General features: G+C 44.5%; 1 protein-coding gene across 1 annotated transcript in view; it reads left to right on the forward strand.

Annotated features, from left to right (window-relative positions):
* PPP1R9B (protein phosphatase 1 regulatory subunit 9B) overlaps window positions 1-14,288 on the forward strand; it is a 43,299-nt gene that overhangs the window by 13,140 nt on the left and 15,871 nt on the right. The window lies entirely within an intron of this gene.

Raw genomic sequence — 14,288 nt, forward strand, 5'->3', positions numbered from 1 at the left:
AGGCACATGACACTTATGCCTAGGGGCGGCAAGGCAGCTTTCTTCCCAAGCACAGCTGGAATGGGTCAATGCATGGGATCTAAAGGCAGTGTGGGTTTCCATCTGTCACTAAAGGAGGGATGAGGCTCATTATAGTCTACTATGGAGAGGGGGAGGCAAATTATACTCTATCATATAGAGAAGGGGAGGCATATTGTATTCTATGCTATAGGGAAGCATATTCAATTCTGGGTGGGGAAGGGTTGGCTAAGAATGTTTTACCTAAGGGCGGCCAGACTCCTAAATCTGCCTGTGAAGCTGGGGCCACCGGATTACATTTGCTCCCAGAGCAAAATTTGCTAACAAGTCCCAGCCCTCATGTGTTCTGGGTCATGTCATCATGGTCACTTTTGACAATGAGGCACATGGGACTATGGTCCCAGACCTCCACATAAATATAGGCCCATCATTATTACAGCCTGATGAATACCAGTGGACACCAATATGTGCAATAGCATACCTCCCAACGGGATGCGGTCATTTGGTCTACTGCATTATGGTAGAAAGTCATTAGGTCGAATCCATTAGGTCGACATGCTAAAAGGTCAACATGACTCTAGGTCGACATGGGAAAAGGTCGACATGATTCTAGTTCGAAAGGTCATTAGTTCGACAGGTCATTAGTTCGACAAGGTCATTAGTTCGACATTGTCTATGTCGACATTCACAAGGTCGACATGGAGTTTTTCACTGTTTTTTGAGCCAACATGTGCCGACAGGCGGTATTTCATGCCCTACCATCCACTAGGGCGTGGTGGGAGAATAAAATAGTGTGCCGAGCGTAGCGAGGCACCGTGCCCGACGCATTGCGAGCGCAGCGAGCGATGCGAGGGGATGCAGTGCACTTTAAACTGTGTCCATGTCGACTGTGTTGACATTCAGGTAAAAAAACAATGAAAAACCCCATGTCGACCTTGTGAATGTCGACATAGACAATGTCGAACTAATGACCTTGTCGAACTAATGACCTGTCGAACTAATGACCTTTCGACCTAGAATCATGTCGACCTTTTCCCATGTCGACCTAGAATCATGTCGACCTTTTAGCATGTCGACCTAATGGATTCGACCTAATGACTTTCTACCATAATGCAATAGACCAAATGATCCCAACCCGCTCCTGCAAGGCCGCATCCCATTTTAGCCACTGTGGGGGCATGGCCAGCGGCTCTGAGAGCTTCTGGCCATGCCCCCAGCCCCTCTGTATCTGGGAATATACGCTGTTTGCATGGGCACAGCATCTATTCACCACTGCAGAGCGCCTGGCAGGGGGGACTCCCACTCTGGCAGAGCACTTGTTTGTGCCACCAGCTAGAGGGTGCCCAGACAGAGACTGCATACAGGCCCCCTATTTACCCAATAATGATGTCCCAGTAATGCATGGATTTACAATAAATTGCTAACATGGCAAATACCACAACGTGCCTAACACAGCAAAATGAATGCCTGTTCTTTGGTGATATCACTGGCAATAAGCTAACTAATGCACTGTGGGGCAGATTTATTAAGCTTGGTGAAGTGATGAAGTGTCTGATTTTTATTACCGGCCCATCAGCTCCTAACTGTGAAGTTACTGGCTTGGTCTGAAAAATAGCTGATGGCCAGTGATAAAAATGGGTGTGGATCGTTTTATAGACCACACGGAAGTACTAGGCACAGACAGGTAGATACGGCAGTACTAGGCACCAGACGGTAGATTTGGCAGTACTAGGCACCAGAGAGGTAGATACAGCAGTACTAGGCACCAGACAGGTAGATACAGCAGTACTAGGCACCAGACGGTAGATACGGCAGTACTAGGCGGTAGATACGGCAGTACTAGGCACCAGACGGTAGATTCGGCAGTACTAGGCACCAGAGAGGTAGATACGGCAGAACTAGGCACCAAAGAGGTAGATACAGCAGTATTAGGCACCAGACAGGTAGATACGGTGGTACTAGGCACCAGACAGCTAGATACGGCGGTACTAGGCACCAGACAGTAGATACAGCAGTACTAGGCACCAGACAGGTAGATACGGCAGTACTAGGCACCAGACAGGTAGATACGGCAGTACTAGGCACCAGACAGGTAGATACGGCAGTACTAGGCACCAGACAGGTAGATACGGCAGTACTAGGCACCAGACAGGTAGATACGGCAGTACTAGGCACCAGGCAGTAAATACGGCAGTACTAGGCACCAGACAGGTAGATACGGCAGTACTAGGCACTAGACAGGTAGATACAGCAGTACTAGGCACCAGGCAGTAAATACGGCAGTACTAGGCACCAGACAGGTAGATACGGCAGTACTAGGCACCAGACAGGTAGATACGGCAGTACTAGGCACCAGGCAGGTAGATACGGCAGTACTAGGCACCAGACGGTAGATACGGCAGTACTAGGCACCAGAGAGGTAGATACGGCAGTACTAGGCACCAGACAGGTAGATACGGTAGTACTAGGCACCAGACGGGATGCAGTTAAAATCCCGGCGGTCGGGATCCCGGCGTTCAGAATCCCGACGCCGGAATCCCGACCGCCGAAATGCCGACACATTCTCCCTCCTGGGGTGTCCATGACACCCCTGGAGGGAGAATAAATTAGTGTGCCGAGCGTAGCGAGGCACCGGGCCCGCTGCGTGGCGAGCGCAGCGAGCCCGCAAGGGGGGGCGATCCACGTCCCCCCCTTGTCGGCATTTCGGCTGTTGGGATTCCGGCGTCGGGATTCTGAACGCCGGGATCCCGACCGCCGGGATTCAATACTGAATCCGCACCAGACAGGTAGATACAGTGGTACTAGGCACCAGACAGTAGATAAAGAAGAGGGTTGGAGTAAATTGCGCTGCTGTTTAGATGATTTTATTATCTGTAACACATTGGCTGCCCCCAGCCAATGTGTTACAGATATTAAAATCATCTAAACAGCAGCGCAATTTACTCCAACCCTCTTCTTTAGCTTTCTCTTTTTGTGGGTCTGACAGGCCCACAGGAGTTACTGCAGCAGCTGTGGCAAATTCTGCTAATTATCTATATATTTACACATTTTTTCAAAGAAGTAGATCTTGAACTGCAGAGCGCCAGGAATTGTGTCCCAGAGAGCCCTGTTTTCGGTGCCACTCTGACACACAATAAACCCCCTTGCACCAGACAGTAGATACAGCAGTACTAGGCACCAGACAGGTACATACGGTGGTACTAGGCACCAGACAGCTAAATACGGCGGTACTAGGCACCAGACAGTAGATACAGTAGATACAGCAGTACTAGGCACCAGACAGGTAGATACGGCAGTACTATGCACCAGACAGGTAGATACGGCAGTACTAGGCACCAGACAGGTAGATACGGCAGTACTAGGCACCAGACAGGTAGATACGGCAGTACTAGGCACCAGACAGGTAGATACGGCAGTACTAGGCACCAGGCAGTAAATACGGCAGTACTAGGCACCAGACAGGTAGATACGGCAGTACTAGGCACCAGACAGGTAGATACAGCAGTACTAGGCACCAGGCAGTAAATACGGCAGTACTAGGCACCAGACAGGTAGATACAGCAGTACTAGGCACCAGACGGTAGATACGGCAGTACTAGGCACCAGACGGTAGATACGGCAGTACTAGGCACCAGACAGGTAGTTACGGCAATACTAGGCACCAGAGAGGTAGATACAGCAATACTAGGCACCAGCAGAATGTTATTATAATAATTATATTGCAGTAGGTACTGGTTGGCAGGGCACCGGCAGCCTGGAATTTATTACAGCACTGCAGGACAGGTATTATTTATTAATGAAATAAAATAGCATAGGTAGGTACTAAGTAGGTAGGCAGTAGCACTGGCAGTGGCACCAGTGGACTGAGTTGGTACTGGCAGCCCCTATTCAGTGCAGGCACTAGCAGCACCAGTGGACTATATATATAATATAATATTATTATATACAGCACAGCACCAGAGGTAGGCCCCAGCACAGGGGAGACAGTAGTACTACAAGTACACAGTTACACAAACAGCAGAATCAGTTATCAGTTTACAGTGTCAGTTAGTTACACAGCTGACTGTCCTCGTTGCTAGGGTGATACCACCCTAAGCAGAGAGGACAGAGTACACAGCAGCACTGAGGGAGCCCCAGCAGACAGCCCCAGCGACAACTTCAGTTCAAGCCCCAGCAGCAGCACCAACACACCCTCTCCCAACCCTCTCCTAGACTGGAGTGAAGATGGCGGGCGCGAGAGCCGCTACTTAAAGCATCGTGAGAATCCGTCACCGGGCGATGACGTTTTGCCCGCGCGGCCGGATCCGAGTCAGGCGGGAAGCTCCGATCGCCGCTCGGATCCGGGCTCGGATTGATGACGTTCGTGTGGGCTCAGATCTCGGAAATCTGAGCCAGCACATCCCTACATTTAAGCAACATTATTATATTGGTTTGTATATACCTCCCCGCAACATTTGACACACATTCTTTATTTTTCTGGCTTCCTGGCATTGTGCTCACAATACAGTATTTCTTTTGTCTTGGCTGAGGTGTTTATTTTTCATGCCCTTGAACACTAACCAGCCAAGCTTAGCTCTGCTTTGGATACTATGGCACAAACAGAAACGTTTTTGTGTATATTCAAGGAGACTGAATACAATCAACTGTGCCTAGATGGCATGAATATTGAAGGACCCCCCCCCCCCCTTCCAATATACTATGGAGGTACCGCCAGATTTCTTCATATCTACGGCAGTCCCTCCATTTCCATTATCAGCCACAGCTCCCATAGGTTTATGGGCCGGATTAAGGGCCTTATTTTGGTTCATTCTTTCTGACAAAATCCTTCTTAGATGGACAAAACCATGTGCACTGCAGGGGTGGCAGATGTAACATGTGCAGAGAGAATTAGATTTGGGTGAATAATTTTGTTTCTGTGCAGGGAAAATACTGACTGTTTTATTTTTACACTGCAATATAGATCTCACTTTGAAGTAAAACCCCACCCAAATCTAATTCTCTCTGCACAAGTAACACCTGCCCCACCTGCAGTGCACATGGTTTTGCCCATCTTAGAAGGATTTTGTCAGAAAGAATGAACCAAAATAAGGCCCTAAGTCTTGTGAAGTATGGGACTGCACACTGCAGTCAAGGACAAGACTTAGGAAGAGTCTCTGTGAGTCACTTTTCAGTCCCTAATGCTGTCATCAGAAAAAAAGTTACATAGCACCCAGACACATCAATCTAGCCTGCTCTGTATGGGGGGGGGGGGGGGGGATATGGGATTCCTGGGTCATTTACAGCCTTCTCCCCTCTCAAATCTCTTCTCTGCTTGGAAAGCTCCAGTCGGTAAGGATGACTATCGATGATTCTAAATTATTGATGATTCATGGCCAATGTAGAATAGTTTTGCCATCCCTGGGGAAGAACCAGATGGTTTCCACCATCGATGTCAAACAAACAAATAGCTTAGTTTTTCTTTTTTCACCAAGGGGCTGGGACACAGAGCATAGCTCTGCCACCGACACCCGTGAAGCCCCGCCCCCTTGTTTTGATTAGTACTCCAGTCAATCAGTCAAATAAAATGAATGACCATTGATAGGTAAAAACACCAATGGTCATCCATTGCATAGTATGAATCTATCGATGGCCAGTTGCACTATTGTCATCAATGGAAACCATCAATGGAAAATGCAACGATGGCCATCCCTACCAGTTAGTAGCTTATGAAATCTGATACTCCTCTGCTCTGCTCTGCACTGCACACTCCTCTGCTCTGCACTGTACACTCTCCTGCTCTGCACTGTACACTCCTCTGCTCTGCACTGTACACTCTCCTGCTCTGCACTGCACACTCTCCTGCTCTGCACTGTACACTCCTCTGCTCTGCACTGTACACTCTCCTGCTCTGCACTGTACACTCTCCTGCTCTGCACTGCACACTCTCCTGCTCTGCACTGCACACTCTCCTGCTCTGCACTGCACACTCCTCTGCTCTGCACTGTACACTCTCCTGCTCTATACTCTTCACTTTCCTTTTCGCATTTTGGCTGTCAATTTTTTCTTTCTGCTGCTGCACAAGAGGGAGACTAATATAGGGGGTACCTGGGTACAATGTCCTCTGCATTACCCCCTCAATATGGCTCTGGCCTATTGGTCACATTATATAGAAATTACTTGGAAATGGTTTCTCCTAAACTGTCCCCATCAATGGATGTTGCATATATGTCATTAGATTGCACATGCGCAGAACAGCCTGGCACATAAAGGAGATGGGAAATTATCGCTTTTATGACACATCACAGAGACTGATAATTTCATGGTCCCGGCATGGTATAAACAGCACAGGTGAAGCATAATTTAAATTTTGCCACGAATAGCAGCAATAATTGCAATTATCAGCTCTAAAATTCAATAATTAGTAGATTCTCTATGCAAGTACGTTTTTCTATAAAACTCTCCAGTACACTGGTAGATTCCAGTATATAACATAGAGTATGTCACATGAATAGTATATTGTGTATAAGAATAGGAGAATGAATAAGGATGATGTAGTGATACAGCTCACAGGCACGAGTAAGAGCTGTATGTGGGGGAGGTGTGAATTGGGCTGTGAACCTCTCTCCTTGTGAAATGCAAACTGTCAAAAGACTACCAAATGTCTCAGAAAATACAGTCATAATTTGACTAGGAATGAGCGGATTCGGATCTTTGAAATCCGAGCAACCCAAACTTCCCAATCCAAGGCAGGGTCCAAGCCCAGCTCGGAGTTTCCCACCAGATTCAGATCCCAGATCGAGGCAAAATATCATCCTCCCACTGTTGAATTCTCATGGGTTTTTGATCCTATATAAGACCCCACCGATCGGTGCCATCTTTACTCCAGCTTTGAAGAGAGCAGAGGAGAGACCTCTTGCTGTCTGTCTGTGGGTGGTGGGGGGAAGGTGCTGGTTGCTGTCTTAGAGTGCTGTATTGGGCTGCTGTCTTAGAGTGCTGTATTGGGGTGCTGTACTGTGCTGTAGAGGGTGCTACTGTCCTCCTGTGCTGGCCTGTGCTGTACTGGGGCGCTGTCCTGTGCACTGTAAAAATAAAGGGGAGCTGCCCTGTGTGCTGTAAAAAATAAAGGGGCGCTGTCCTGTGTGTGCCGTAGAAATAAGAATACAGGGTTGCTGTCCTGTATGCTGTTGCTGTAAAGATAAAGGGGCGCTACTTTGTGTGCTGTGAAAATAAAGAGGTGCTGTCCAGTATGCGCTGTAGGAATAATAATACAGGGTTTCTGTCTAGTTTACTGTAAAAATAAAGGGGTGCTATCCTATGTGCTGTTAAAATAAAGGGGTGCTGCCCTGTGTGCTGAGTAAATAAACATGCGCTGTACTGTGTGCTGTAAAAATAAAGGGACACTGCCCTATCCTCAAAAAATAAAGCGGCACTGCCCTGTGTGCTAAGTAAATAAACGGGCGATGTCCTGTGTGCTGTAAAAATAAAGGGACACTGCCCTGTCCTGAAAAAATAATTGGTGCTGCCCTGAATAATTAAAGGGGTGCTGTCCTGTGTGCACCATAGAAATAGTTATACAAGGTTGCTGTCCTGTGTGCTGTTGCTGTAAAGGGGCACTGCCTTGTGTGCTGTAAAAAATAAAGGGGTGCTATACTGTGTGCTGTAAAAAAATAAAGTGACGCTGCTCTGTGTGCTGTAAAAATAAAGGGGTGCTACCCTGTCCTGAAAAAATAAAGCAGCGCTGCCCTGTGTGCTAAGTTAATAAAGAGGCGCTGTCCTGTGTGCGCCATAGAAATATGGCGCTGTGCGCTGTTGCTGTAAAGGGGTGCTGCCCTGTGTGCTGTAAAAAAGGGGGGTATTGTCCTCTGTGCTGAGTAAATAAAGGGGCACTGTCCTGTGCTGCAAAGGGGTGCTGTCCCATGTTGTAGAGGGATGCTGCTGTCCTGTGCTGTTAGGGGTGCTGCTGTTCTGTGCTGTTATGGGTGCTGTATATAAGTCCAGTGGTGCTGCCCTGTGCTACCATATTTTCTATCCAACAACTGTCTTGCCACATGTAGTCTTTGTAAAAGCATAAAAAGTAGTGCTCAGGATGCAATTATCTAGAAACATCCTCCCTTGTCACCTGCACCGCATACATCATAAGTCAGTGTCAAGTTAAGAAACTTTGGCTAAGAGTTTAAGCAGTGTAAGCAGTCCAGTGACACCTAAATCGCTTTTTCCGGCTTAATCCAAGCACCGTAAATCCACACCACCAACTCCATCATCTTCACTTTCCTCCTCGATCAGAATCGGAAGTAGTCCTGCAGGCCATATCACTGGCATGACTGACTCCTCTCCTATCCGAGATTCCTCAGGAGGATCCTTGAGTGCTACTCCTACTGCTGCCGTTGCTGCTGCTACTGTGAGTCAACCGTCATCCCAGAGATGAAGTTGAAAGACTGCTTCTACTACTTTAACTAAGCGATTAACTGTCCAGCAGTCCTTTGTGAGGAAGATAAAGTATGACAGCAGTCACACTGTTGCAAAGCGGATTACTGAGGCCATAACAACTATGCTGGTGTTAGGCGTGCTCCCAGTATCTGCCATCAGTGCAGTGGAATTTAGAAAGTTGATGGACGTACTGTGTCCGCGATACCAGATCACTTCCACTTTACTGGCAAGCGATTCCCAGACTGTACAGGGACACTAAGAAAAGTGTCCTCAAAAATGCCACTGTACTCACTTTTTCCCTTAACCACGGACAAGTGGACTAATGGAACAGGGCAAACTAATGACTACATGACTGTGACAGCCCCCTATGTGCACACTATATAAATAGTTTACTAAATTACAAAAAAATTTTTTGGATCCCATCCCTTTGGCTCTAAACTCCTCCCTCATACTGCACTTAGTTTTAGAAGTACTGTAGATAATCTTTTAAAGCCTAATCCAACTGTGAAGGAGATCGGTGTCCTTCTATGTATTTAGCCCCCATGCTGAAATGATGTGGGTTTTGCCAGATCATAAGCTAATAACATATCTGCTCTACAATTTTATTTACTTAAAATAAATGGCACCCATACCCTTTTTATCTATTGCAGTGGTTCTCGACCTTGGTCCTCAAGTACCCCCAACAGTTCACATTTTTCAGGTCTCCACACAGAATTACAGATGAAATAATTAGCTCCACCTGTGATCTTTTAAAATGTATCAGTGAGTAAAGAGTGCACCTGCTGGATGACCAGGAAAACGTGCACTGGTCAGGGTTCTTGAGGACCGAGGTTGAGAAACACTGATCTTATATTATAATATCATGTGGAGGCTCCAGAAAACAGGCTGAAGCACGGTTCAAAATTCAAATAGGGGAGTCCCACCGGCTGCCATTGCAAACTGACTCACTGGCAGTTGGTGCAAGCAAGCTCCCCTATTTCAATTTTTTTTTTTTTTTTATTATTTCTTTATTAGTTTTACGTTATACAAAATTTTTAGCATACATTTGACCCCCTCCATATATAAATATACAGAAGTTATGATCTTACAATTATTAACAGGGGTCATCAAAAAGACATTACCAATACATACATACCCACAAAGACAATAGCGCCTACCTCTCTACTCCCCACGTCCACCATATATAAAGGGGTAAGGAACACAAAAGATTGTCCCCTCCCCCCTACACTCCACATGCCTCCAGCAGTTCTCCTCCTCAGTTAGTTTGCTCTTCAACAGCCGGCTCTCAAATACACCTAAGTTCCTCGCCTTCACTCAGATTTAGTGAAGTTTAGTTGTTATATCTTTACATCTTACGTGAGGGACGGCTATTGGGGACCCAAACTTTATAATTGATCACAATAATAATCCTCAATGGAAGGACACACGGATAAGGAATAAAACATATAAAAAAAAAAAAAAAAAAAAGTGTATAAATAGCGTGTTTTTATTTGTGTGTCTTTATAACTAAAGTCTACTATTTTTCCGATATGTATTCACACATTTCAATATATATACTTCTAACTACGTGTTGGACTGCTTTAAGTACACAGCCCAAGATCGTGCAGACCAACAACTTACTAATAATACTCGCAAAGTATTTGTGACAGTGATTATGATTTCCCAACCCCCCACCTCCCCTCCCAATCCCTCCCCTAACCCGATATCTTATTCAGATTTTTTATCTCATTATGTGCCCTAAAGTTATTTAAATATATATCTATTCTCATATTTCTAGATAACATAAATTAATTTTATTTCAGCTAGGAGTCAGCTATATAGGATGCTCCTTTATATCCTTTATAATATAACGAGTGAAACCAGCTCCCCCAAATTAAGTGAAATTTTTTAATATTATTCCTTAAAAGATAGACCTCCCTCTCATGATCAAAAATCATATTAACCGTGTTTATCCATTCCATTTTATCTGGCGCGGTTTTTGCCATCCAGGATCTGGCAATACACATTTTCGCTATTGAACCAAGATTGATGGCCAATTGCCTTAATTCTGGAGAGTTCCCTAAGTTGTACCAGATACCCAGTATCAGGGCCCTAGGCTTTAGCTCCTGGTTCGGGACTCCCAATTCTAGGAAAATGCCTATTATATCCTGCCAGAATTTCTGCACAAACTTACACTGCCACACTAGGTGCCAAAAATCGCAGCCCCCTACTTTACATTTTGGACAAGAATCCCCATTCTCCCGTGAGAATCGATTAATTTTTGTAGGTGTATAGTAGATTCGGTGTAATATATTATATTGTATTTGTTGCAGCCTTACTGAGGCAGTTGCTAATCCAGGTATCTTAAGGGCCTTTTCCCAATCCTCTTGAGTTATTTCTGGGATATCCCCAATCCATTTTCCCAGGAGGTCATCTAGCTGATAATTTTGTGCTAGAGTGGAAATGAATTTATAACACTTAGATATACTTTTCGTGGCATTTAGTTTCCTTATAAACTTTTTTATTGGGTTATCTTTAATTGATATGGAAAACTCCTGCATATACTTCTCAGTAGCACTTCTCATTTGCAAATACCTAAAGAACATGCTATTAGGCACATCAAACTCCTCACGTAGTCATGAAAAGGGTTTGATTCTGTTTTGAGCTGTTATATGCCCCATATTATTTATTCCATACATTGACCATACAGCAGCACCCTGCTGTTTACCTAATTCCCCAAAGGAGGGTAGTGAAGCGAAATTAACTTCTGGGTCTATACAGTATCTCTGTAGTCCATTTCCCTATTCAACCATTTCCAAACTTTAATCGCTTGGTTAAGTATCTGTGGGTGATTTTTGCGACATCTATTAGTTAGAATGGCTTGAAAAGGGGAATGGCCAGGGACGGCCTTGTTTATTAAGTTTATTAACTCAGGGGATTGGGCCTGTTCATTTATCCATTCTCGAAGATGCACCAGTTGCGAGGCCGCATAGTACCTCTTGAAGTCTGGTAAAGCAAGACCACCTTGATCTCTAGGTTTCATTAAAGTCTTAAGTTTGATTCTAGGGATTTTATTTTTCCAAATAAAGGAAGTTAACACTCCATTTAGCTTCCTGAAGATCGTATCACTAATATAAATGGGGGAGTGTTGTAGGAGGTAGAGCACTTTTGGTAATATTATCATCTTAATAAGATTAACTCTACCCATAACAGTCAAGGGGAGTTTGAGCCAGTTTTTACATCTAGATCTAATTTGCTCTATGACGGGAAGAATATTGTATGTTATAAAATTAGTTGCCTCTTTCGTAATCACCACTCCCAGATAATCAAGTTTTTCCACCCTGGGAATAGCCACCCCATCTCCACTACTCCAAGAGGTATCAATTGACTTTTCATCTATCAATAATTGAGATTTTTCTTTATTAATTGTTAATCCTGAATATAAGCCGAATTCATTTAAGTTATTCAGGACTATAGGCAGGTCTACTTTATAATTGACCAATCCCACCATGAGGTCGTCTGCATAAAGAGAGACAAGGTTGCCCATCCCCCCAAACCCTTGTTTTTCACAAAGTATCTTCCTAAGCTTACAAGCCAAAGGCTCGATAGCTATTGCAAACAATGTGGGGGATAATGGGCAACCCTGTCTCGTCCCCCTATAGATGGGGAATGGATCGGAGACATATCCGTTTATAGTAATTCTAGCACCCGGGTTATGATATATGGAAAAAATCCTTCTAATAAAACAAGGTCCGAAGCCAAATGCCTCCAGGGTACTCCCTAGATATGTCCACTCAAGGGTATCAAACGCCTTATTGGCATCAAAAGAGGCTAATGCTACATCTCTACCTATAATTTTCCTGGCTTGTAGGAAGGTAAACACTCTACGGATATTAGTAGCAGTTGACTTACCCCTCCTAAAACCGGTCTGGTCATTGTGAATAATTTTATCTATCACAGTGCCAAGTCTATTTGCTAAGATCATAGCGTATAATTTAGCATCCGTTGTTAATAGAGATATAGGTCTATACGAATCTACCTTTAGAGGGTCCTTGCCCTTTTTCAAAATAACCGTAATGACTGCTTCTGTCGTAGATTGTGTGAGAGTACCCTCCTTCTCCATTTCTTGGAAGAAATATAGAAGCCTCGGGGCTAAACTAGCACCGAGGGTTCTATAGATCTCTGCTGGTAACCCGTCTATGCCGGGAGCTTTGGCAAGTGATAGCTCCTTTATAGCCCCTTCTACTTCCTCCAGCTTGAACGGGGATTCCAAGAATTCCCCATCTTCAGGGGATATAGTAGGGAGATCAATATTATTCAAATAGTTTCTACATTCACTATCCCCCTTTGTGGTCCTAGATTTATATATTTCCTTATAGTGATCCATAAAGACTTCAACTAGTCCCGGTGTTTCACTGACAATTTCCCCCGAAGGTGAACAAATTTTAGTAATTATATTTACAGGTTCTTCTACCCTGGCAATATACGCCATCAATTTGCCTGCCTTGTCAGAATGAATATATCTTTTATGGGATTCTTTTAGTAACCTATATTTCGCCATGTCCTGAAGATGCGTCACCCATGATCGTTTAGCATTTAGCCACTCCAGTTTACTGGGTTCTGAATGTTGTACTAAATAAATCTGTTCGAGTTTTATCATGGTCCCCTCTAAAGTTAACGATATTTTTTGAAGTATATCTTTTGCATATGCTACTTTTTTAATCAAAGTGCCCCGTAAATAAGCCTTAAAGGCTTCCCAGACCATAGCGGGCTTCGCAGAATCAATATTAGTACCAAAAAACCCTTCAATTTCCTGATCTAAATCGGTAAGGCTACCAAACCGGGACAACCACACTGGTTGAAACCTCCAATACCGGTGCCCTCGGCACGGCTCGGGATCAAGCTGTATAACTAGGGGAGAATGGTCAGAGATACCTCTTGCTTTGTATTCAATTGAGGAGATTTTATTAAGTAAGGCTATAGATGTAAATATATTATCGATCCTGGAGAAGTTGTTATATGTGGGAGAGTAGCATGAGAATTGGCTCCCCTTTGGAAACTTTTCTCTCCAGACATCGTGCCATCCCACCTCCTCAATAAATTTAGCAAGGAAACTTCTCCCCGAAGGGGTAGATTTCCTCGGACACCATATGTCCAATCCATAATTCATCACCATATTAAAATACCCCAGGCATATTAAGGGGCTATCTGGTCTAGCAGACACAAACTCCAGGGCTGCTCTTAATACGTCAAAGCTAAATGGGGGCGGGACATAGACTGAAAGCAAAGATAGTCTAGTTGTACCAATTATTCCATCCAGAAATACATAACGCCCATTTGGGTCAATCTCTACTGCTAGATGTTCATACGCCACCGACTTTTTAATAATTACTGAGACACCACGAGAGGCCGATGTGAACGGTGCATGATACATCTGCGCGATCCAGGGACGTTTTAAGGATCGGAGTTTTTCACCACACAAGTGGGTCTCCTGCAAACAGATCACGTCGGCCCCCAGGGTCTTACAATAATTAAGAACCAGGGATCGTTTGATTCTGTCATTCAAACCCCGCACGTTCCATGACATAATACTAATCATGATAGTAATTATTTACCATATTCAGCCAATTATAAATGACTATAGATTGAAGATTACTATATCCAAAAAGGTGTAATTGGGAAAAAAGAGTGACTTGAGAAGAAGCATCTTCCCCCCAATCTGTTGATTTAAAGCTGTAAGAGCAAATAGGTAGCAAGATAGGGACATATATCGGCAGGCTATTTCAATTTTGGACTGTGCTGCGGCCCCTCTTCTGGAGTCGCCACTGGTAATATCTAATTTAAAGTTAAACCCCCTTTTTGCCTTGCCTGACAGAATCTGCCAA

Source organism: Crinia signifera, chromosome 6, assembly GCF_055691185.1.
Source record: "Crinia signifera chromosome 6, ASM5569118v1, whole genome shotgun sequence".
Taxonomy (NCBI): Eukaryota; Metazoa; Chordata; class Amphibia; order Anura; family Myobatrachidae; genus Crinia; species Crinia signifera.